The sequence below is a fragment of the Lissotriton vulgaris genome, chromosome 3_1 (genome assembly GCF_964263255.1).
Source record: "Lissotriton vulgaris chromosome 3_1, aLisVul1.2, whole genome shotgun sequence".
NCBI classification, from domain to species: domain Eukaryota; kingdom Metazoa; phylum Chordata; class Amphibia; order Caudata; family Salamandridae; genus Lissotriton; species Lissotriton vulgaris.
Window position 1 is genome coordinate 1222736542 of NC_141689.1, and position 26789 is coordinate 1222763330.

At 46.8% G+C, this 26789-nt stretch overlaps 1 protein-coding gene across 2 annotated transcripts in view; it reads right to left on the bottom strand.

Annotated features, from left to right (window-relative positions):
* Positions 1-26789, bottom strand: part of LOC147727681 (zinc finger and BTB domain-containing protein 5-like) — a 142650-nt gene that overhangs the window by 51348 nt on the left and 64513 nt on the right. For both annotated transcript variants that reach the window (XM_086961685.1, XM_086961684.1), the window contains one exon: positions 4336-4476. The gene's annotated coding sequence lies outside the window, so the exon portion shown is untranslated. The remainder of the gene's footprint in view (positions 1-4335; positions 4477-26789) is intronic.

A 26789-nucleotide genomic window follows, 5' to 3' on the forward strand; every position in this document is an offset into this window, starting at 1 on the left:
TTCAGTTTTCTTTTGGGTCTGGAGCACAAAGCGCCGGGACACTCCCTTGGAGTAGCCGTTGCGCTATGCAAGACTCATATATAACATAACATATATAACATAACATAACATTTATTTATCTGTTTTCAAAACCAACACATAAATAAAAAATTTGTCATTTACAATGCCAATAGCTCTAACTTTTGCAACGGCGAGACCGTTGCATTTTAAATGCTTTTTTTTGTAGGAGCGAGGCTTAGAGATTAATGTACAAAAAACTAAACATATGATTTTTAATGCAATGACTAGCACTCAGCCTAATCCCTGCTTGGATGGTAATCTGCTAGAGAGGGTCTCTTTCTTTGAATATCTCGGGATCACTCTTACAGGAAGACTGGGGTGCCCAATTCCAGAAAGCAAGCCTAAAGATGGTACAATTGATGGGGGGGCCTAACAAAGGTATACAGGAGATGCGCACATAAGTCCAGCGCTGAAATTTATAAAGCACAAGTCAGGGGTGCTGCATGATATGGTGCTGAAATTTGGGGCCATTGCCCCCTGGGCCTCTTAGCAAACATTGAGAATTCTTTTGCAAGGCAAATGTTTGGTCTTCCCCCTAGCTCCCCACTTACACCCCTTAGATCTGGGGATTAGGCCAATTTCCGATGAGGCTGCTCTTAGACCCCTTCTATTCTGGCACCATTTGTGGAGTACCCCAGAGCTGTCGGCCTATAAGGAAGAGGTGAGGAAAGTGCTGAGGCTCCAGGACAGGGTAAACTTCCGTGGTTGGCACACATTAAGAACACCTGTGCCGCAATAGGGAGAGGCAGTCTCTGGACTGATGCAGAAGAAATTTGGACCATTACATCTAGGAAAGCCCTAGTGGAAAGCTACAGGGAATACAAACTAATCCAGGTTACAGGAAATCCACTAGCTGGTTGTCTAACACTTGAGTACCTACAAGTTAAAGACCACTATAGGCTAGAATTGGTTTTGGATGATATCCAACCAGTTTTGGCCAAGAAATGATATCTCCAGTTTAGACATGGGGCCCTCTCACTGCGTGCTTTCACCAGCATGTGGGGGGACCAATTCGATAGGGGTTCTCCAGCTTGTAGTAACACAGACGAGATAGACATTCATGTAATTCGTATCTGCCAAGGATACAAAAGGATAAGGATTCGTTGGCTTCGCCAGAAATGCAGAAATTTGGGCTTTAGACACTGCAGAGAGGTATACAGGTTATTGGAATATGACACACACCCACCCATTGTGTTTGCCATCTCACGTTTTTTTATTCTCAATGTGGTGTGCTCGTAGTGCCATTTTAAAGAGAATTCGCTAGTATGGGAGAACACATTGTATCATATTGTACTGAACAGGCTCTGTTTTTAGTCTAGATATCCCTTTTAAAACTGAAAGAAGTGAAGTTGGAATTGTGTTATACACTTTTTCTAACTATAATGTTCAATTAGCAAGTGTCTTCAGTGGTTTATGAATGGGCCTTCTAGGAATGCAATTTCAAAGATAAGGGACAATGAATCATGTATAATGCACAAGCACTTTATTATCTGGAAGATTGCTCGTATGATGTATAAGATCTTTGTGCTGGTGTCCCCACTGAGGGAACGGCCCATGACAATGCTTGAATGTAATTACATTGATTTTAGCTGTTTTTAACAAATGTGATGTAGTTTCTTATTCGTGCTTTTATGGCCATATTTGGCCGAAATAAAGTTTTTATGATGATGATGATGAAAACACTGTAGCCCAATGGACCACCAGCAGAATTTTCAAAATGCTATGCAGGGATGCTTACCATTATTGGCAATATTTAAAAGCCAGAAAGAGACTTGCCAGTAAGATCAGAAGAATCAACTATTTGCTCTATCCCTAAGCAAATCAAACCTCCAAACCAATGCAAATCATAAAGGCCAATCTCACTGGTCATAGCAAAAATATATGCCAATTTACTGGTCTACAGGCTCATTGATTTGCTCGCTTGTTCAGATTGACCAAAGCCGATCTATGCCTAATATTACCCTCCATAATATCCTGAGAGCATTTAAAGCTCTTTAACTAATGCTCACCAACCCCTCGTACCCACCTACCCATCCCCATTTCCATCGCACCACAGCACTCTTTATGGATTTTGAGAAGGCCTTCTACAATCTTCAATGGTACTATCTCTTTGCAGTCCTTAATACAATTAATCTCAGTTCATCGTTGTTTTGTAGATTAATATGTTATATTGCTATCCAAGAACTAAGGTATGCATTAATGGAGTTCTCTTAGTGTTCTTGAATAGGTTGTGGCTCCCACCAGGCATATCCCCTTTCACATTTACTATTCACACTGCCTGTGGAACCACTGGCAGAGAGTATCAAAGGGGCCAGTGACATCTCGGGCTTTAGATGCTGCTTTGGGCTGGAGGAACATATTTTTGTTCTTTGCAGACAACCTCAAGGTATATCTCAGCAACCAGTTAAACTGCTCACACCCCAAATTAGAATAGCTATTAGGACGACTTTGAGAGAAGTCATGCTCTACAGCATGGACATTGTCAACTTTAGCAAGGTTTTGTAGCCATATAGTATAGCTGCGTTGTTATGATGCATCCAGCCCTCACTGACGTTTTTTTTAAAAAGTGCATTTGCCCTGGGTGCATCATAGCACTATTTAACACCTTGGCTGCTAGGCGTTTTCCCCCTCCTGTGCTGGGAATTACCATTTTGCTGTTTCCATGACGAGCTCAGCTCGTCATCAGCACACGACACCCGTGGGTGATGGCGAGCTGAGCTCGTCATCAGCATCGAAAGGGTTAAAATATTTTTTAGCCACACTGCAAAGCATCCGCACTGCTGGACACCATGGTTGCAAAACAAAGGCAAGAGCTCTCATCGGTGGGACATTTTGGCTTTGCCAATGCTTGCTTGACACTTGCATTCTAAGGTTTTGCCATCAAGGAGGCTGTCCACCTCTAGGCTTTTCATAGCAAGCTTATCTTCTCAATCTAAACTAGGTCCTACACTGAAGAGATATTTCTATTTGGCTTCTCCGTAAATAAAACTGATTGAGGAAAAGGATGTAGTCAAAACCTCCTCTTATGAGGACTCCTCCAAAGAGTAATTCCTCTAATCCACAGCAGGAAATTTATAGAAAAAAAACATTCCCACTCCTTCACGAAGGTAGATATCAATAGAGGGAGCTGTTATGGTCGTAGGGGATCCAGCTCAGCAGCAGGGAACACCTATCCATGAAACTCCAAGGAGACAAGACACCTCAAGGAGGAACACAACAACTGAATGCTCACTGGGAAAAAATGATCTGACCTTAGAGGTGAAGCTGCGGTTTAGGACAGCAGTTCTTAAGCTGTTTTCCAGGGACCCTGGGGGTCTGTGATACCTACTTAGGGGGGTCCGCGACTGCTTAGAACACGAAATAATATTAACAGATTAATAAAGTGAATACACATAAAAAAGCAAAATGCAAACAGATTTATAAAACGTTCTGTAAATGTGAAGGAATCTGAGATTTGAGGCTAAAGATTAAGTTGCTACCATCAGATTGATTCATGGGATCAGCCCAGTGCATCAAACAAAATATAGTTTGGAAGATATGTGACTTTAATTGGATTTAGAAAAACTTTAAACCTTCCCATTAAAATGTGATTTTTTTGTGTTACGTGTTGAATTAAATATATTTCATCATTTGTGTATATGTTTGATGAACGTTTATTACTGTATTTTTGTGCAATGTTTTTGATGTTCAAATCTTTAAACTTGCTTAGGGCGGGTCCCTGGCATCCAGTAATAACTCAGTGTGTGTCTCTGAATTCCAGGAATAATTCAGTGGAGGTCCCTGGATTCCAGGAATGATTAAGCAGGGTTCTACAGAAGTCAAAAGGCTAGGAACCACTGGCCTAGGTAATAACCAATAAACGCTTTCTATTGTTTCCAGATGTTTGTAATAAGTGCACATTGAGGGAACTCATAACAGAGTAATGTATCAATAGCAATGTACTGCTCGTGCATGTGTGTCATACCCAACATAGATGTATTACTACTATCTAATATTACACTGTACATAATACAACTCTATACAATGGTTACTCACCTATGTTGGGTTGCACAAAAAAAGATGAGATTTAACAAACAAAAATAAAATAATTGCACTTTTAATGAATTAAGTAATTTAACAAATGCTAGTACATTGTCCTATATAGAGTAATAGCACAATTGCAAAAGGACTGCCAAGCCAGAGAACAAATTAAGCAGTTTTAGATGCTATTGTGAAGGGTATAGACAAGAAGAACAAAGATTCAGACACTGAAATAAGAACTACGACTCCTCTTACCAAGATGTGTGCTTTCTGAAGTTTGTGCAATTTTCTACAATTCACTGAAGACTATGCCAACGTTTCACATCCTCTGGTATGGCTCTTTTGGATGGATGCATCTTTGCTATGGAGCCGGAATTGACGAATCGCCATGGCAATCTAAAAGGCATGGAACACAATGCAGACTAAGTACAATCAGACAGGTACAAAAACGGGTTACTCCGAAACTTTGAAAGTTGACGGACTGATTCAAATGACTGATTGAAATGTATGCCAGAAAGCAAGCTGAATGATGATGTGATTAGTGCATTGATAACTTTAGAAGCGAAGCTTCTGCCTGATTCTCAGTACTGTACTGGCCTTGACAAAAATGGAACTACAGATGCATCAGCTTACTTGGAAGTAAGGACCTACAAATGGAAAATGTTTTGTGTAGAGTCCAGTCGTGAGTCGCGCAGACAGGCTGTAAGTGATATATGTTTAATTGGTATATATAAGAAAAACACAATCGGATATATGACAATTAAAAATCAAAAACATATGTTCCTCAAAGGCAAAATATAACAAATGACCAAACTGTTCCAGCGTATATAACAGATAAGAAATAAAAACAAGCATTTACAATGCAATGGTCTCGGCATCATTGAAGGTAGAGCTATTGGCATTGCTCATGACATTTCTTTAGATCATAAATAAATGGCATTGTCATTTACATTGCCAATAGCTTAATCGTTAAATAAATGGCATTGTCATTTACAATGGCCAACTGCAAGACTTTGTAATGTAAGCCATGCTTTCGCAGTACTGTTGAATTTCATTATCGTCGCCTAGTGCTATTGATTGGTTGAGGCATCCCCTCCTTGCTGCTCCCTTCACAGAGGGCCGGCTGCCTCAATGAAGCTCCCACGTGTTCAGCTGTTCTTTGTTTTAGCTCCTGTATGTCAGTGCACCGTGTAAGCGCACAAGCATACCCTACTCTCTCTGGAACAGGCACTCTGCGCACTCACCACTCTGCGCACACACCACTCTGCGCACTCACCACTCTGCGCACTCACCACTCTGCGCACTCACCACTCTGCGCACTCACCACTCTAGCAGATGCATAACTGGGTATACACACTTGTTTTTTTAAGTCCTACACTGGATAGTAGGTGCCGTTGGTCCTCGTATTTGGCATCACTGGCAGTGGCCTGAGGTAGGGCAAGCAGCAGTGGCCTCCTCAGAAATATCTTGGGCCCTGGCACTTATTATGGCACAAATTGTACACTGCTAACAAGTGATTTTGCTTTGTAGCAACCACGTCACTGCCTCATTATTTACCGCTCTGTTTTCACTTATGTTCATGGACACATCATTGTTTTGTGCTTCCGCGCCAGTGGCGCTTTCCGTTAATGTACTTGTACGCAAACCGCAACCTGTTGCATAACTTGCAGATTTCAACAAAAAAACATATTGTGCCTGACCCGGCAGACTCCCGAGCAGCCTTCGAGGCACGCACCTCTGCAGCGCCGAGGCCCTGGAGGAGAGGCTGGAGTGCACGCGCGCCCAGCATCATCCAGTCCTGACACTAAATGCACACGCTCCAGGAATGCCAAATACAGTTCCAAGGCTTCCGAGAGCAGACAGCAAAGAATGGTGCACGCTCGCCCAGCATCTGGATTCCATTACGGCGACCCCTGACAGCTGGTAATTGATAATTTATAGCCTTCTGCTGCGCATCTCCGAACAGAATATGCAGGAAGTGGAGAAACTCTACAAACTATGGCCTATTGCGTGCTGCCTTGTAAAAAGATGGCCAATTGCCATGCAGCTGCCATAAATAACGAACACAATTCTCGCGCTTCTCTGGAATGTCTATGTTACCTTGTCGAACTGCTCGCTAGAGGACTCTGGCCACACCCACTTCGTGGGATGTAGGCCGAGCCCTAAAAATAAGATAATGAAAGAATTTTCCACAGCAGCTCGACAGCTTAATTCACAGTACACAAACATCTGCACAGTCCTCATGTATGTCACGATATTGGCTAATACAACAAAAACAAGAACGGCTGCGTTTGGGAGCCAGGATTTGTGCTACTGAATTCTGTGTCTTAATTGTCTGTAGATGTAACTGTTACAAGCATGTGTCCATCAGTTTCTGGCGAGGAAGTCTGTTTCTAATTCTAATGCCATTTTTGATTTTTGTGAGCGGTTTGTCTTGCTTGGATTTTTTTCACATCTAATTCTCTCTGAGAGGGACTGGAGTTTGAAGGGTGTGTGGGTCGGGTCACGACAAGTATTACATTACCTTTATATTCAAATCCGCAATGTATGCATGTTAACCACTAACTGCTTGAAATTGCGGTTTGTAAATATCAGTGTAACTTTCTATAGGCATGTTGGATATGTACTTACAAAACCCAAAAATTTACCAATATGTTGCTTGATAGTATTGTTTCAAATATGTGTTGGGAAGAATAATTGGTAACAGATAACGAATACATGATGATCAGGGTTATTTTAAAAAGACTACAGACGACCCATCATATTGGATGTAAAGGGATTCTTTTTTTTAAAATCATGAAGCCCTGTTTTGCAATGTTTACTAAATTAAATGTAATTATATCTATAAATGAACATGAAAAACAAATGCCCAAGATTTTTTTACGTTTGACAACAGATCAACTGTAATCTTTAAAACGATACTTATACAGGAGGAGAACTTCTAAATCAGTAATATTAACTTACAACCTGACATCTTTCAGTGTAAGTGAACATCTAGGAAAAAGGATGGCAATGGTGCATCTGGGTCATTAGCATGTAAAAGAATATCAATATCACCTCCATAAGTTGGATATTTAACATAACCTTTCCCAAAATAAAAATATTTACTATTACAAGTTGCATATAATTAACCCCTTCGATGCGCCCATCGGCCAACAGCTGTCGTGAGCACTACCTCCATAGTGCTGCGCATGTCGGTTGGCCAACTCGGCCCGCCCATTCAATTAAACCGCCGCACAGCGGCGGAATTGCCGCCGTGGTTAAGCGGCTATATAAAAAGGATTATAAAGCCAAAATTAACACAAGAGGTGAAACATATCACCATTATCTAGTTTTCTTCCAAGGAAAAGTTAAGAGAAGTAAGAAGTTTTTTTATTAGTTGCGACGGATGAGAACCCTTCACAAGTAAAAGGTCCACAATTGTCTTATTACTGGAACCAAGTACGCCATTGTAGCACTTGACTCTTTCAGGGTATCAAAGCATAGCAGTACAAGGCCTACTTTACGGAAGTGGTGGGGGATAGTAATTCCAATTTGCTGGCCCGCAACAATAACACTCAATACATTATCATACAGTCAGTGCTTTTTCTTTTAAAAAGGAAAAGTAATTTTATTACACAGACTACTAAATGCTACGCATTAAATTACAAATCTACACATTCAGGTAGATGAAAAGAACTTTGGTAACACCCTCATACCATATTATAGCCCTAGTGGGGCCTGGACCCCATAAACACTATACATCCCACCTATACCAGGTGACACATCACAATATAAGGGAGAGTTGTGTTAAATGAGGCAGGTGTACTGGCTTTGTCAGGGGGTCACCAGCTTAATAAAACAGCCATGTTCTCCTTTTTAGGGCTCGCCTGCTGATGCGCTTGCGCATAGCTGGCGAAGCTCTATAGTGGCTTATCCAGAGTTTAACCACTGGCGATTCCATGCAGTGCATGTGCGCTTTTTAGGTCATTGCGCAAGCGCAAGCCCTAAAAAGCGCATGCACAATGCCACCAGCCGCCTGCCTCGCATTACCACATCAAAGGCAGCCCAGCCTCCCTCCCACAAGCTTCTCAGAGTGCGTTCTGCATTTCTCCTCCCAGCGCATTTCTCATCCCCTAATTATTCACGGCCGGCCGGCCGTATTTTCAATTTAACAGCGCCAGGCCGTGTCTCCTTTTATGCTCTCTGATGCTTGTTTTTTTTTTTAACTTGTTATTAAATTCCATTCTGCGCCTGTAAACACTTTGCGGAAGAAATAATAAAATTACTTGGATAATCTGATATAAACAAAGTAAAAAAAAAAAAAAGAACAGAAATAGCTCTGAGTTAAAAAAAAAACAAAACAGGTTTGATTTATTCCAGTCTGTGAGAAAGAAACTGAAAAATCTCTGATCAAGGGCTCAGCCGAACAAGAATGAATCCGTGTTTTGCGGCAAATGTCTTTTGTTGAGGTTTCCTTCAGTAATTCATGTTGCTTTGAATCGTCTTGAATGTGTCAAACAGGAAGTGCGTTGCACTTGGCGCATGTGAGCCTGGCTTGCCCTTACCGTGGCGTGTGCTGGATAGCTTGTGCAGCTGCGATTCGATTCGATTTTTTGTCTTTTTGAACTATTGTGTCTGCATTGTTTCAGAGTCCGTGTTTGTGGCTGTGGAGCATTTGTGTTTGTGCATTTGGGAACTCTGTTTGTGGGTGTGATGGTTTCTTGCTAATCATGCTGGAGTGCTAAAGATCATATTTTTTAATACGTGGATGGGCGTTTTGTTTTTAAGATATGCAATCAGGGCAGTTGGTCTCCAAATTGTCGCTTTAGTTTTGATGCGCCTTGGATGTCTTTGTGTGGACTTCACATGTCCCCTGACTTTCGGATTTTTTCCTCAATAGCTACAAAAATTGCAAATTGTTTTCGACCAAGACCCTTTTGCCAACTGCTTGATTGCTCTCAATGTGATAAAATGTCTTGCTCAATCACGCCCTGTTGTTGTCAGGATTTTAAGAGGAAAAACAAGGTTCTTTGATTACTTCCCATCTCTATGTTGAAGTACAGGGACATTTCTCCTCTGCAGCCGCGCACCTGGGTTCAGTCACCATTTCCGTACTCTAACATTTATAGTGTAGACACCTATACAGCTGAGGATGGTGGTAATGCTTACAAGACTCCACACCGACACCCCTTAAAGGCACCTTACGTGCTGCAACATGTCTCATCTAGGGACTAGGGAAGAAACCCCCCCCCTATACTGATGGAACTACATGAACTCGCCTTGCCAGCCCACACAATATTCAAAACCAGCTGCATCATTTATAAAATCATCATGACTATCACCCATTAACTCGTGGAAAAGCTCACCATCTCTGGTGGCTCTCGGTACACCCGTAGCCAGGCCACTATACCTCTCTCCCTTTCCCTCACTTCCCTCTCACTCTCTCCTCTCTCACCCTCTCCCTCTCTTTACCTTCCCCCTGCTCTCCTTTTTCTCCCTCTCCCCATCTCCCCTCTGCCTGCTCTCCTCTCTCTCCCCTCCGTCCTTCGCTCTCGTCCTCCCCCTCTCTTCTTACCCTCCCTCTCTCCCTTTCCCTCACTTCCCTCTCCCTCTTTCCCTCTTCCCTCTCCTCTCTCCTCTCTCCCCGTCTCTGTCTCTCTCTCCTCTCTCCCCCTCTCTCTCCTCTCTCCCTCTCTTTACCCTCTCCCTTTTCTCCCTCTCCCCATCTCCCACTCAGCACCACCACAGCACCACTCAGCATCTCTCAGCACCACAACAGCACCTCTCAGCACCACAACAGCACCTCTCAGCACCACAACAGCACCACTCAGCACCACCACAGCACCACTCAGCACCACCACAGCACCACTCAGCACCACCACAGCACCACTCAGCACCACCACAGCACCACCACAGAACAACCACAGCACCACTCAGCACCACCACAGCATCTCTCAGCACCACAACAGCACCTCTCAGCACCACAACAGCACCTCTCAGCACCACAACAGCACCACTCAGCACCACAACAGCACCACTCAGCACCTCTCAGCGCCACCACAGAACAACCACAGCACCACCACAGCGCCACCACAGCACCACCACAGCGCCACCCCATTATCACTCAGCGCCACCCCAGCATCACTCAGCGCCACCCCAGCATCACTCAGCGCCACCCCAGCATCACTCAGCGCCACCCCAGCATCACTCAGCGCCACCCCAGCATCACTCAGCGCCACCCCAGCATCACTCAGCGCCACCCCAGCATCACTCAGCGCCACCACAGCATCACTCAGCGCCACCACAGCATCACTCAGCGCCACCACAGCATCACTCAGCGCCACCACAGCATCACTCAGCGCCACCACAGCACCACTCAGCGCAACCACAGCACCACTCAGCGCAACCACAGCACCACTCAGCGCAACCACAGCACCACTCAGCGCAACCACAGCACCACTCAGCGCAACCACAGCATCACTGGTTCAAATATGTTCTTTCAATGTTTCAAGCGGTTTTCAAGCTTTCACGCTTTATTACAAATCACAAAAAGATGTTAATATTTCACTTCTGTTCTTGGATTTTCGTCACAATAAAAAACACTGAACATAATCTTCACAAAAGTTATTTACAAAAATTTAAGGTATTGTCATTACAAATTAAATAAATTATTTAAGTATTAATTATTTAAAAAAATTAAAAGCATTGTTATTTGTAATATCAATACATCTAAGTCACGTAAATACAAAACATGTTGCATTACAAATGCTATAGGTGTAACATTTGCGAAAGTTATAACTATTGCCATTGTAAATGACAAAGCTATTAATTTAACTATTTGAAAAAATAACACATAAATAAAAAAAAAACATTTATAAGACCAATAGCTCAAACTTTCCTAATGCGAGCCCTATTGCATTTCCAATGCTTGTTAATGTAGAACATTATGAGGGGATTCTGTACATATAAGGCAGACATACTAGCTTCCTCAGAGTGTCACTATATTAATAGAATCAGTCACGTTATGTTTGAAACGTCTACACCACTAAAATCAACAAGGACAGTATTCATAATCCCCAGCATTCAATAAAATGATAAATGGTCATTGTTAAATTTCAAGGCATGCAATAAAGCACATTGATTTCTGAGTCTTTCTTAACAATCTCGGGGCCACAAAATGCAAACATAGGACAAAGCCACAAGGAATCCCTTCACTCTAGACCTCAGGAGCAAAGACCCCCAACTCCAGGAGAGCTTTTAATTCGAGGTAAATCGCACTTGGGATCAAGGATTCAATCCTCTGGGAAAGGTAAGATTACTTGTTTTAAATATTCTCCAAACCACTTTGAGCGGAAGGGCCCGCAGCACTTCTCCACCCCCCCCAAAAAAAACTCACTCCCTAAAAAGCCACTGATGGCACACATGCCCATCCTAGGTACACCACAAGAAAGAATATATGCAAATATAAACCCATGTAGGACATTATGGGGGGCTCAAGCAGTGAATATTTAATGAGCGGGTCCTCCTGCTCTCTTCTTTCTTCCCAGTCTCGTGCTTTTTAGGTCTCGTCTATGCAGTGCGCATACACTACATAGGTGACCGTTAGCCGCCGTGCAGCTTTTTTTCCAAGCACATACTCGTGCTTTTGGCAGCATACGCCTTGCGGAAGTGTACAGGGGTGCGCCACAAGTATGTGCTTGGAAAAAGAGCAGACTGCTCTCTCCAGTGCGCTCACCACTCGCGGGTGCAACCCTCCGCCTCCCTCCCCCGCTGCAGCGCGAGGCGCGCGCACTTGTTAGCTTTCTTGGCGGGCACTTGATTAAACGTCGATGAGTATTGAACTGCCACCTCACTTCTTGGAGTAGCTTTATGGCACGTTCCGGTCTCTCCGAAAACATATTATGCACAGCATAATTTTTAAAAAAATTCACTTCGGCACCTTTGCTGCTCATCCTGCTTTATTCACTGGCATGAATGCTTGAAAAGCGGTGTCACTCTTTTATGTATGCCCTCTTGTCATTGTGAGGGATATCTTTTAAAACTAGTGAATAAATATAATTAAAATAAGCAATTACGTAAACTGTGTCCAGGGGGAGCTGTCCTACATTCCTTCTTTGTCATTTCTAAATAGCCTTCTTACAAGGCGACCATATTCTTCTTATTAATAAGCTCGCTGTTAATATACGCCAGCAAACTTGTCCTTCGAGAGAGGGAGAGAGCGCATAAGGGGCCAAAGTGTTTGTTTCTTACCGATTGTTGTGCAGGAGGATTAGAGTTCTCCCTTTCGTTAACCATATGCACAATCGATAAATTAATTCCATTCTCTCAATCGAAAGTAAATAATGCACAAAATATCCTCGAGAATGAAACTTTTTTCACCTCTGAATCAATTTGTTCTTTGCAGGTGACTAGTTTGAAACCTGAAACAAATCTGGCGCAACCTTCCTTGATTCCTCAAGTCATTAACAGGGTAGGATTGGTATCGTAAATAGGCCCGGCACCCACTAGTGAATTGGATAGTTAAAAAAGCAGCCCACATTTGCAAATCATTTCCCTTTTGTATGATAAGATGACTAAATGCATTTGTGCTTGCTCCAGGCAATGCTTGTGTTAAAATGGGGGAAATAGCATTAAAAACTGGCCCACAAACGTCCAACAAACAGGCTCACGCACTCGCTTCATTAACCGTTCTGGCACTGCCAGTCAGAATATGTTTGTTAATATCATTACTATAAATTGAGTAATGGCGCAGTGTTAATTAAAGGCAAACATGACCACTGTGAAAATGATTTTAGAAAAGATGCCCTGAGTATAGTTGTGCATACCTCCCTCGTGTGCCTAACTCACTTCTGTAGGACTGGAGACTTGTACCTTCTCTCGTCTTTGCCTCCATGCCAACCAGCATCTAACCACAGGAGACAATGAAGTAGGGAGCAGTCTGATGATAGAGCGAAATGCAAGCAGAGGTTGACTTAAAGGGTATTGAGAGTTGGTAGTAGTAATAGTACTTTATTTGGCCGAAAACCATTAAAGTTGCACAAGAAAACAATTAAAAAACACGATACATTGATTTCATAAAATAATACAGCATATAACATAAAATAATACATAAAGATGTTCCAAAAGCTGCTTGATTACACAGAAGATAATCCAGAAGCGCAAACCATAGACAAAAATCTACTTGGTCTACCATGCCTTATGGTAAGGTTCATGTATACCATAATTTAAGTAGTAGCTTAATCAATGTGCAGTCACAGACCAAGTAAACAATTGAAAAGAAGAAGAAGTACACTGATAAGTTCATTAGCAGACATATCAAGAGGTGGGAAAGACATTCATCGACCATCAGGCTAAAATATAACTACATAACATAAACTGGCAGATGGCTACAGGGGTTCTCCCACTACAGTACTAGTGCATGTGCAAATTGAAAGGCTCTTGTATAGCGCATGGCTACTCGGAAGCATCCCATGTGCAAACCATGCACTGTCCTGGAGCGCTACAGTATGTCAGCCTGGAATATGGGGAACTAGGATGGAGTCTCGGCAACGACACTTCACATCCTGTGATTCTGCGCAAATCACGTAATCTCCTCGTGCCTAACAAAAATGAATGTGTCCGTTTGTAACGCTACTGGTGCTTCTGTAAAGCGATCTTATAATGGATACCTTCAGGCCAAGTTTACTCTATATAAAACTCCGGGGGTGGGGGGTGCAAGTGCTCTATTACTCAGGCAAAGGGACTAGTTACATCCTGATCCTACCCTCTACGGGAATAACAACAAGCATTGGCATAGCCAATAGGTCTCGCCTTTGGGACATTATAAGTGTTTAGCCATGCAACACTTAATGTTGTTGCACCAAGGATATTGTGCTGGATAACTAAACACTTATAAGGTCCCAAAGGCGAGACCTATTGGCTATGCCAATACTTGTTTCCTTTAGGTGTCTTTTTCTTATGGGTGCACCAGTCTCTTAAGGGCTTGCTGCGGAGAGCCCCAAGGGCCTCATGACCTCGCTGACGCCCGCTCATAGCTTCTCTGCTGCGCAGGAGCTGGAATGTATAAATTAGCGTATCTGTAGCCCTTCTGGGAGAACTTCTTCCATCTTTGGCTTGTTTTGTGGTTTGTTGTGGGGAACTGGATTTTCACTACTTCCTGCTCTAGACCGATCCTCTGCTGGGCTCCTGGTGCCATTCTCCTGCTGGCAAGGGCAGCTTGTGCAGGCCCTACTCAACTAGCCAGCAAAGCAAAACATTTATGTATTTATTTAGAAGTTTTATATAGTGCTGGCCAGACAAGATGGTATCGGAACGCTTTACATCAGTTGTATTGCAGAAAACAATACATTCATAGCAAATATGGGTCGCAGCGTAGCCATGAGGCGCTGAGGTCTTTGAAAGTCTCAGAGGAAAGTTACCGTCCTGAGTAGAGCTCCACTTTCGGGGAGGCGTGGCACCAACGGGGTCAGGGGCGCGGCGGGGGTAGAAGTCATTGAGGACACAGAGTCGAAGTTTAGAGAGGCGTCTGCTTCAGCGTTCCGGCTGTTTCTCATTCGGCATGGAGAGACCAATTTTATTTCTGAAGATTACATGTAAAAAAGTCCATCCTTTAAAGGGCATCAGGTGGCTTCTCCTTCCAGCTGGGCATCATTTAGCTGTTGTCGCTCCCAGGTCCAGGGTTTTCTCAACTGTCTCTCCCTTGTGCAGCAGCTTTTGAATGGGGGTGGAAAGCTTTTGGGGCCATGGCCCCTGGCAAAAGGTGGGCCTCGGCTACACCTGCACAGGTTCCCTGTGACTAGCTAATTATCAGATGCAGATTTGCTCCCCACCCCTTTCCTTTCCCAGAAACTTAGTCAATTGCTTTTTATTGTTATTTAGAGGGGGCAGGTCTTTCATTCCTCTGCTAGAGAGCAGAGTAATTAATTTTGGCACAGCAGGGGGAATAAAGGCCTGGAGTCCTATAATCTGTTAATGAGTGGGCCAGAGAAATAAAAGAAACTCTGAAGTCCCTTAGAATGTGGGTTATTGGGGACTGCCAATTCAAACTTGGTGTGTATGTTGTACCCCAGTTGATGAGCTGCAACACCCTGTAGGCCTAAGTGGAAGGGAACTGAACTCTAGGGCAGATATTGTCTACTATGTATAATACAGAGAAGCACAACAGATTATCCAGTAAACCCTACAGACGTAAACTATGAATGTGAACTCAAACCTAGGTCAGTAATAATCCTTGCAGATTCCTTTCTGAAAGAGGCAGCCTGTGTGCAGATACTGTACTGCGCACAACAGTAGTCTCACAGGTGTAGCCCAAAAATGTGTGCAAAAGCGCAAGTTCATATGCAATCCGTCCGGTGCCTTTGACCTTAGATGCTCAGCATTGGCCTTATCTTAAAAGGCAGACATTGACAGTTAGCTTGCTCAGTCCAATCACCACGAATTTATTGCGAACGAGACTCAAGTAGTGAGACTCACTCATGCTTCTAGGGGTGGTAGACGTTTTGTGACAGAGGCTTAAAAAATGTGGATCTCTGCACATTAAATCTCAGACAAACTTCCCCTCCTTTCGCATGCTATTGAAGACCTGGCTCTTTGCCTATTAACCTAGCTATACACGCTTCGTAACTCAGCAGCACCTTGACGACTCCGGGTAATTGTTTGCGCTTTATAAAATCAGTTAACATAAGAGTTTAAGTCCAAATAGCACGGAAGTAACATTGCTACACAAGCACAACCAACAACGAGGGGGCGGGGCAGGAGAGCAAGCACAACCAACGAGGGGGCGGGGGCAGGAGAGCAAGCACAACGAACGAGGGGGCAGGAGAGCAAGCACAACCAGCGTGCAGCAGTGTGAGGCATGCAGCAGTGTGAGGCGTGCAGCAGTGTGAGGCGTGCAGCAGTGTGAGGCGTGCAGCAGTGTGTGGCGTGCAGCAGTGTGTGGCGTGCAGCAGTGTGTGGCGTGCAGCAGTCTGCACTCACACTCACATCAGCACTCACTCTCACTTTTATGAGGTATGAATTAAATTATGCATTTTAGGATCTTTATCAAGAAAATGGCACATGTTGCCTTTGAACGGAATGACCATTGTTCTAAAGGGGGGGGGGGGGGGGTGGCTGTGAGAAATCATATGAGGAGATACATCTCACAATGGTACAGAGAGCAAACACCTGCAATATGCTAATGATGATGTGGGGAAAGCAAGAGAAAAAAAAAGACAGAACGACAGTAAAGGCAAAGACAGGAAAAAGAAAGAAAGCGAGAAAGAAACATTAAGCAATGCATAGTATTTACAAAGTGGGAAAAACAAAAGCCCAAACTCAAACATGTCCAGGATAATGTGCATACCCAGGATAAGCAAACCCTACTACGCCAAAAAGGTTTGCTTTCCCAATTCCCGCCCAGCGCCGTCTTAGTTTCTCGGCGTGCCAGTAAGAAGCTTGGCAGCTGAGAGTGGGCAATAGGGATGTATTTACTGCCTTTATTACACAGATTCCGGGGCACTGCAAGCGGGGGTTGTTAAAACGGAAAAAGCGGAACTAGAACATGTAGAGACTCGAAGAACAAGCAATTTTCTTCAAGCGTATTATTTCTTTTTGGACATCACGTTGTCAGTCATATTGTCGCACACAAATGAGTCTCTATTTCGGTTTTAAAAAGCAGTTTTTTCACGAATTTAGGGCACCCACTATTTGTGTCTCACTCAAGTGCAATAAAAAATGTATTGGTCAGAAAGTTAACATTTGAAGAATTGCGAATGGTTAATTAAAGCATCTATAGGCACTTGGCATTTCATATTCCCAAAAAACTGAGCTGGGGGTGGACACTGCAGTAATTCAAGAAAATGCAATTCACCGGGCATGCTTTGCCCAAGTAACCCTCTCAGGACGAAAACAAAACCAAAGAACCGGATTTGGCAGATGCACTGCTTTAAATGCTTCGGAATCCTGTTCGCATTTTATGGTACGACTACAGCAACTATCTTCAACAGTTTATGATGAAATAAGAGACCAACACAGTGTAGAAAGGTTATTTATACCAGCACGGTGTATACACTTCTCTGGAAGCTTGTATGGAAGGAGAAGCCGAAGAGAGTATGGGTTGGGAGGAAGGGCGTGGGATTGGCGGAAGAGCGTGTAATGGGGGGGGGTGGCGGGGGGGGGAGGGGGAGAGCGTGGGATGGGGGAAGAGGGTGGGATGGGGGAAGAGCGTGGGATGGGGGGAAGAGCGTGGGATGGGGGGAAGAGCGTGGGATGGGGGGAAGAGCGTGGGATGGGGGGAAGAGCGTGGGATGGGGGGAAGAGCGTGGGATGGGGGGAAGAGCGTGGGATGGGGGGAAGAGCGTGGGATGGGGGAAGAGCGTGGGATGGGGGGAAGAGCGTGGGATGGGGGGAAGAGCGTGGGATGGGGGGAAGAGCGTGGGATGGGGGGAAGAGCGTGGGATGGGGGGGAAGAGCGTGGGATGGGGGGGAAGAGCGTGGGATGGGGGGAAGAGCGTGGGATGGGAGGCAGAGCGTGGGATGGGAGGCAGAGCGTGGGATGGGAGGAAGAGCGTGGGATGGGAGGAAGAGCATGGGATGGGAGGAAGAGAGCGTGGGATGGGAGGAAGAGAGCGTGGGATGGGAGGAAGAGCGTGGGATGGGAGGAAGAGCGTGGGATGGGAGGAAGAGCGTGGGATGGGGGAAGAGCGTGGGATGGGGGGGAAGAGCGTGGGATGGGGGGAAGAACGTGGGATGGGGAAGAACGTGGGATGGGGAAGAGCGTGGGATGGGGGAAGAGCGTGGGATGGGGGGAAGAGCGTGGGATGGGGGGAAGAGCGTGGGATGGGGGGAAGAGCGTGGGATGGGGGGAAGAGCGTGGGATGGGGGGAAGAGCGTGGGATGGGGGGAAGAGCGTGGGATGGGGAAGAACGTGGGATGGGGGAAGAACGTGGGATGGGGGGAAGAGCGTGGGATGGGGGGGAAGAGCGTGGGATGGGGGGGAAGAGCGTGGGATGGGGGGGAAGAGCGTGGGATGGGGGGAAGAGCGTGGGATGGGGGGAAGAGCGTGGGATGGGGGAAAGAGCGTGGGATGGGGGAAAGAGCGTGGGATGGGGGAAAGAGCGTGGGATGGGGGAAAGAGCGTGGGATGGGGGAAGAGCGAGGGATGGGGGAAGAGCGAGGGATGGGGGAAGAGCGAGGGATGGGGGAAGAGCGAGGGATGGGGGAAGAGCGAGGGATGGGGGAAGAGCGAGGGATGGGGGAAGAGCGAGGGATGGGGGAAGAGCGAGGGATGGGGGAAGAACGTGGGATGGGGGGAAGAGCGTGGGATATGGGGGAAGAACATGGGATGGGGGAAGAACATGGGATGGGGGAAGAGTATGGGATGGGGAAGAGCATGGGATGGGGGAAGAGCATGGGATGGGGGAAGAGCGTGGGATGGGGGAAGAGCGTGGGATGGGGGAAGAGCGTGGGATGGGGGAAGAGCGTGGGATGGGGGAAGAGCGTGGGATGGGGGAAGAGCGTGGGATGGGGGAAGAGCGTGGGATGGGGGGGAGAGCGTGGGATGGGGGGGAGAGCGTGGGATGGGGGGGAGGGGGAGAGCGTGGGATGGGAGAAGAGGGTGGGATGGGGGAAGAGGGTGGGATGGGGGGGAAGAGCGTGGGATGGGGGAAGAGCGTGGGATGGGGGGAAGAGCGTGGGATGGGGGAAGAGCGTGGGATGGGGGGAAGAGCGTGGGATGGGGGGAAGAGCGTGGGATGGGGGGAAGAGCGTGGGATGGGAGGAAGAGCGTGGGATGGGGGAAGAGCGTGGGATGGGGGGGAGAGCGTGGGATGGGGGGGAGAGCGTGGGATGGGGGGGAGGGGGAGAGCGTGGGATGGGAGAAGAGGGTGGGATGGGGGAAGAGGGTGGGATGGGGGGGAAGAGCGTGGGATGGGGGAAGAGCGTGGGATGGGGGGAAGAGCGTGGGATGGGGGGAAGAGCGTGGGATGGGGGGAAGAGCGTGGGATGGGAGGAAGAGCGTGGGATGGGAGGAAGAGCGTGGGATGGGAGGAAGAGCGTGGGATGGGGAAGAGCGTGGGATGGGGGGGAAGAGCGTGGGATGGGGGAAGAGCGTGGGATGGGGGAAGAACGTGGGATGGGGGAAGAGCGTGGGATGGGGGAAGAGCGTGGGATGGGGGAAGAGCGTGGGATGGGGGGAAGAGCGTGGGATGGGGGGAAGAGCGTGGGATGGGGGGAAGAGCGTGGGATGGGGGGAAGAGCGTGGGATGGGGGAAGAGCGTGGGATGGGGGAAGAGCGTGGGATGGGGGGGAAGAGCGTGGGATGGGGGAAGAGCGTGGGATGGGGGAAGAGCGTGGGATGGGGGAAGAGCGTGGGATGGGGGAAGAGCGTGGGATGGGGGAAGAGCGTGGGATGGGGGAAGAGCGTGGGATGGGGGAAGAGCGTGGATGGGGGAAGAGCGTGGATGGGGGAAGAGCGTGGATGGGGGAAGAGCGTGGATGGGGGGGAAAGAGCGTGGATGGGGGGGAAAGAGCGTGGATGGGGGGGAAAGAGCGTGGATGGGGGGAAAGAGCGTGGATGGGGTGGAAAGAGCGTGGATGGGGGAAAGAGCGTGGGATGGGGGAAAGAGAGTGGGATGGGGGAAAGAGCGTGGGATGGGGGAAAGAGCGTGGGATGGGGGAAAGAGCGTGGGATGGCGTGGGATGGGGGAAAGAGCGTGGGATGGGGAAAGAGCGTGGGATGGGGGAAAGAGCGTGGGATGGGGGAAAGAGCGTGGGATGGGGGAAAGAGCGTGGGATGGGGGAAAGAGCGTGGGATGGGGGAAAGAGCGTGGGATGGCGGAAAGAGCGTGGGATGGGGGAAAGAGCGTGGGATGGGGGAAAGAGCGTGGGATGGGGGAAAGAGCGTGGGATGGGGGAAAGAGCGTGGGATGGGGGGAAGAGCGAGGGATGGGGGGAAGAGCGAGGGATGGGGGAAGAGCGAGGGATGGGGGAAGAGCGAGGGATGGGGGAAGAACGTGGGATGGGGGAAGAACGTGGGATGGGGAAGAACGTGGGATGGGGGAAGAACGTGGGATGGGGGAAGAACGTGGGATGGGGGAAGAGCGTGGGATGGGGGAAGAGCGTGGGATGGGGGGAAGAGCGTGGGATGGGGGAAGAGCGTGGGATGGGGGAAGAGCGTGGGATGGGGGAAGAGCGTGGGATGGGGGGAAGAGCGTGGGATGGGGGAAGAGCGTGGGATGGGGGAAGAGCGTGGGATGGGGGAAGAGCGTGGGATGGGGGGAAGAGCGTGGGATGGGGGAAGAGCGTGGGATGGGGGAAGAGCGTGGGATGGGGGAAGAGCGTGGGATGGGGAAGAGCGTGGGATGGGGGAAGAGCGTGGGATGGGGGAAGAGCGTGGGATGGGGGAAGAGCGTGGGATGGGGGAAGAGCGTGGATGGGGGAAGAGCATGGGGAGGGAAAGAGCGTGGATGGGGGGGAAAGAGCGTGGATGGGGGGGAAAGAGCGTGGATGGGGGGGAAAGAGCGTGGATGGGGGGGAAAGAGCGTGGATGGGGGGGAAAGAGCGTGGATGGGGGGGAAAGAGCGTGGATGGGGGGAAGAGCGTGGATGGGGGGGAAGAGCGTGGATGGGGGGGAAGAGCGTGGATGGGGGGGAAGAGCGTGGATGGGGGGAAGAGCGTGGATGGGGGGGAAGAGCGTGGATGGGGGGGAAGAGCGTGGATGGGGGGAAGAGCGTGGATGGGGGGAAGAGCGTGGATGGGGGGAAGAGCGTGGATGGGGGGAAGAGCGTGGATGGGGGGAAGAGCGTGAATGGGGGGAAGAGCGTGAATGGGGGGAAGAGCGTGAATGGGGGAAGAGCGTGAATGGGGGGAAGAGCGTGAATGGGGGGAAGAGCGTGAATGGGGGGGAAGAGCGTGAATGGGGGGAAGAGCGTGAATGTGGGAAAGAGCGTGAATGTGGGGAAGAGCGTGAATGGGGGGGAAGAGCGTGGATGGGGGGGAAGAGCGTGGATGGGGGAAGAGCGTGGATGGGGGGAAGAGCGTGGGATATGGGGGAAGAACATGGGATGGGGGAAGAACATGGGATGGGGAAGAGTATGGGATGGGGAAGAGCATGGGATGGGGGAAGAGCATGGGATGGGGGAAGAGCATGGGATGGGGGAAGAGCATGGGATGGGGGAAGAGCATGGGATGGGGGAAGAGCATGGGATGGGGGAAGAGCATGGGATGGGGGAAGAGCATGGGATGGGGGAAGAGCATGGGATGGGGAAAGAGCATGGGATGGGGGAAAGAGCATGGGATGGGGAAAGAGCATGGGATGGGGGAAAGAGCATGGGATGGGGGAAAGAGCATGGGATGGGGGGGAAGAGCATGGGATGGGGGGAAGAGCATGGGATGGGGGGGAAGAGCATGGGATAGGGGGAAGAGCATGGGATGGGGGAAGAGCATGGGATGGGGGGGGGAAGAGCGTGGGATGAGGGGAAGAGCGTGGGATGAGGGGAAGAGCGTGGGATGAGGGGAAGAGCGTGGGATGGGGGAAGAGCGTGGGATGGGGGGAGGAGCGTGGGATGGGCGAAGAGCATGGGATGGAGGAGCAGCTTGGGGTGGAGCAGCTTGGGGTGGAGGAGCAGCTTGGGGTGGAGAAGAAACCGGCACATGTTAAACAAATACACCTCATTAATTCTGAAGCAACCTTACTGCGCTATATAAATGCAATAACGGTACGATACAATATTTTCACCCGACGTCTGTACCTGGTTTAAATGCCATATATGTTGCACGGGCTCTTAGAGGCAGCACCCGCCTCGGCACTTGTTGAATCGATCACCAGTAATGCCACTGTGGATTCGGAGCCTTATAAAGTGGCATTGATGTTCACCCCAAAAAAGGGGTGGGGAGCTCCGTGGCAGGTGAACCTGACACTGAAAATAAAGAAACGGGCAACCAAACCTCTTAACATTTCGCAAGTTTCGTTTCCCTAAATTTACGGCCATTCAAGAAATGAAAGAAATCTCAGGTGGAGGGAGGGGCAGAGGAGAAATGAGAGTGAAACTTACCTGTAGCAAGCAATTGTTTGGGGACAAAGGGCGTCGATCTCCACCCGCCTATCAGAGAAAGATTGTGCATCACAGTCAAGGCGCTATAAAGCGCTGCTATGTCCTTTTACCGAGATACTCGATCGAGAAGACGGAGAGGGCTGGAGGAGGGATGAAAGGGAAGAGTGAAACTTACCTGGTAGCAAGCGATTGTTTGGGGGCAAAGGGCGTCGATCTCCCCCCGCCTATCAGAGAAAGATTGTGCATCACAGTCAAGGCGTTATAAAGCGCTGCTGTGTCCTTTTACCAAGACACTCGATCGAGGAACGGAGACACGGACAGCGGGAGGGGGGACGGACAGCGGGAGGGGGGCAGGATACAACCATGCGGGACCGGGACGAGGTTAGCAATGACGAAAAACATCTGTGTAAAAAAAAAAGAAAAAAAAAGTAAACGATCACCTCCGAATGACGAACAAAAAGGGTCGGGGCTTAAAAAAAATGCAAGAAACGCCCAATAATCTGCTCCATCCCTGAGTGACACACATCTCTTCCAATGGCTAGCCTCCATTTACGAAGCTAGCCAATGGAAGAGAGAGGCGGGTTAAAGCCCCACTGTAGAAGTCATAAAATCTCAGCTCCGCCCACCCACTGCTTCGCAGTGCGACGGTAGCCTCGACCGAAAAATACTGATTGACTAAATGGGCAGAACTAATGTAATACAAACACCATTAACTAGAAAAGCAGCGCTAGGATTTACATTATAGGGAAGCAAAACTTTTATAAATCTAGGTTAAAAAGAAAAGCTATTTTAGAGCATTGAAAAAAATCCTCATCTAAACAATAGAAAGATTTGTAAGCACTTAGAGCAATAGTTGCAATCGTATGACCAGCTGAAGCCTCAGGGGTATCTAATCCTGCAGTTCACCACACGCACCAAACTGGGCTTTCTAACACTAAGTATGGGAGTGATTAACTTGTGCAGCCATCTGCCCAAACGGAAAAACAGAACAAGTCAAGCAATGCTGTCGACTCTGTGGCAACCAAAGGGAAGACATTGTACACATTCTTTGCCTGTGCCCAAGCCTTTTGAAGTAAAGACGGTCCCTCTTACGGAGAGGCTGGATCAATAACGAGGTCAGATCATGCAGAGCAGCTGTACTGGCCTGCTTCGACCCACGGAACCTTAGCCTAAACTGTACCCTAGTAAGGTTTATGGAACTTGCTGCAACAAAACTAGGGGAGGCGATCCACTAACATCAGGAACAATACTTGGCAGCACCTCCAACACAAGTCAAGAGGGACACGGTGTGTAGGTTAGCACACTCCGGGACTCGATGTTCCAACTCGGGTCATCTCCTTCAACGAGCCAAAGGGCCAAAACCAATATGTTGGCATCGACAATAGTGCTGTCTGCAAGAACGGGGGGCCAGGGGTCTTTTACCAAGACTGGGGGTTTACTTTTAATTTTGGAACACAATTACATTGCCATAAAGGGTTACTTCTAATGTGTCGGCGAAAGGGCAACCACATTCATCCATACTGCAATCATGGGCGAGAACGACGTCTTTTTATAATGAACTTTTATCCTCTTTTAAACGTGCAATAATTTCTTATTTTTGTAACTTGCAAGGGTTTTTTTAAATCATGCAATAAAGATATCATTATTAATATTTGCAAAGAGAGATGTAAGACAAGACCTGGAGGGGGGGGCAACTTGGATATAAGTATATGCAGGGTATGCTCTCTCCCCATTTCCGCACAACCTACAGACGTCCAACCACACTCCCTCAACAGAGGTACAAAAGAGCACACATATGTATACCCGTTATGGGTGAATTTACATTTGGGAACCTCAAGTCGTGAATCAGGTGTCTTAACTGCACAGGGTTGCACCGCAGTGCAGCATTATTGTTGGAATATTTTCTCTGAGATTTCTGGTAACACGTATGACCATATAATTAAATTTGTACTTTTTCAAAATTTGTGGAATAGGGCCCCATATCCCAATTTTGTCCGATCTCTTGTATTCTCTCGAGTTATTATTCATCAGCATTGATCTTACATACCTAGACCAGCTGTGATGGTTAGTGCTCAATTACGGTTCCAAAAGCTCCGGTGATGATATATATAGCTGTATGTCATTTTTACAGAGAAATGTACAGTTATCAACAACTTTACCTTTTATGTCCGATATGACCTTATTTTGACATTGACTCTGCAAGCAGTTACTTTGCAAGAAATGACAGCATGCAGTATAATAGACATTGCTCTCAGGTGCCTTTTTTTAATTGTGCAAATCAGAAGTTAGAAAACCCTGTTTACTCCTATCCATGATCAGAGAGGAACGCAGGGTCAGTTTCTTAATATACTTGCCACACCTCTATGAGAAGCACACCTACTGAAATGCTATCACAGACATGGCAAGATTCCTCTGCATAGAGCGCCATCACAAACACACTCCTTCCCTAGTGCCCTATCAGAGACTGACTTATCAGTCATCACATATTGTCCAATTCATTTCGACCCAACGGAACCAATTTGGTCTGTATACGACACAAATATACGGTCTGGTCAGTTTGCTATTAGTTTAATCATTACAAAAAGCTGTGTTTATTAAAGCTATAGGGTGTGCTGATCTACTTCACAGCTTCTTGGCTGCAAGAAAGTATAACCAGGAGCCAGAACTGAGGTTTAAATAATGCAGGCTGTCTCTTCTTTTGTCTTTCAGATACCGTTTTACTCCTCCCCTACATCTATCTATCCGTTTCTAGTCAGGAACTGTCGTGGACCTCAAGTTTTTATATTACTGTTTTGGTTACTCCAATTTCTCACAGTTATCGAGGCTTACTTATTTATTTATTTTTTGTAAAATTTGCTTACTTATTTTTTAACTTTCAAAGCATACTTTTATATGCTCAGATTATCTTTCTTTAACGTACATTAGCTTTCTTTATATTTGTACTGCATCTAAATGCACTAGTTTTTGGCTCACATCCCATTTCTTTTTTACTTTAAGGTCTACTTTATTTGATCTCTGTTCCTTTTTTAAATTTATACCTATGGGGATTTTATGTTAGTACTCTACTCACAATGGGTCAGAACACCTCTCTCCTCCTTCAATAATGTTAATAGTCAGCACATCTACATGGTGGTTTATTTTAATTTTAAAAATATATTTAACCAAAACTAGGGTGCATGCGCTTACATTTATGCAGTAAGGGTAAAATCACATTGAAAATGCATGTAGATCGTTAGAGAGTCCTCTCAATTATCATGGCTATTCAGTGACAATACAGGAAAGATAGCCCCGACGAGGCTGTGTTGCTTGACTTGCTCCTCTGCACTATCGGGCATCTACCATGACCTTCAGGAATCAAAATGCCATTCAACGTATGCCATCCACATCACAATGCTAATAGTCCCTCTTTAGATAGAGGTTCTCATTGAAGCTCTTTCCCAATAATCTGCATGTTGAGCTGATATCACAGTAAAGACAGTAAACGAGTTAACTAACAAACTTGTCATTTATCAAGCACAAAGCTGGGAGACAACAGAACAAGCAAAGCCTGGGGATGAGGTGAACTTTATTACATCCTTAAAGTCATCAACCTGCACATCAGATATCATACAATTTATAAAGGCCTTAGACTCAAAAACTAGTCCCTATGACTGCCACGACAACTGTGAGGCCTAAGGACCAAAGCAAACAGGTCAATTCCAAAGCAGAACCAAGAACATATCCTGAAAGGGACAACAGCAGGTGTCTGGGAAACTATCAAATACGTCAAGGAATAAAATGGCAACAGAAGCTTCCATTATGAAAGTTTTGCAAACCATGAGCAATGGTACGCTCCCTTTATCCCAACGAGAGTTAAGGTTCTAAGACCTAAGCATTGGGACTAGCCATGGAGGTGAAAAATACACAGTCCATGAAGGGGCAACATCCTGCCCAAAAAAAGAATGAAACAAACCACCAATCTTTTAGTAACAGTTTAGGGACGAAGGATTATATTGCAACATCTCACAACCAACCTATCCATAGCCAGATTCAAGAAGGAGAGAGTGACTCAGATCTCTGCTGAAAATGGTTAGCGTTAGAGCCTCATGATGATATCAGTATCAAAGAATCCCTTGAATTCAGCCCTGTATGGAGGACCTTCACAATCCGGAAAACGTCTGTAGGACCAGCTGTGGATCTGTCTTCACTACATTTATGCAACTTATGTTGCCAAACACTGGGTCTAGATTTAGACAGTTGGAAACCCTGCATTAATTAGACCGATTAACCCAACACAGCCACTGTTGGGAAAATGTTTCAGGAACAAAATGCCTATTCCATTTGCCCCTCTTAGATATTTATGCATTTCACCAGGTTGCATCGGTAGAGATCGCTACCATAGAAGGAAAGACTAAAGGCTCGTTCTGCACATCAAATTAAGATTAAACTGTCATTCTGACCCTAAATGAGATGCACAGAAAATTTGCAAAAATAACAGCAGAAGTAGAAGAGAATGGTTTATCTGTAAAAAAATATAACACCTGCAACGCAACTGAAGATTGTTTTACTAAAACTGAAGGAAACATGCCTACCCGGATTCCCTTGGCTAAGACATCGCTGCATCAACTGTGCGTTTGTTTCTGCTGCCCTTCTGTAAATCTGCAGAACGGAGGGTTAAATAGAAAGTGTATTGACTCGCTGTGACAGCACGATCAT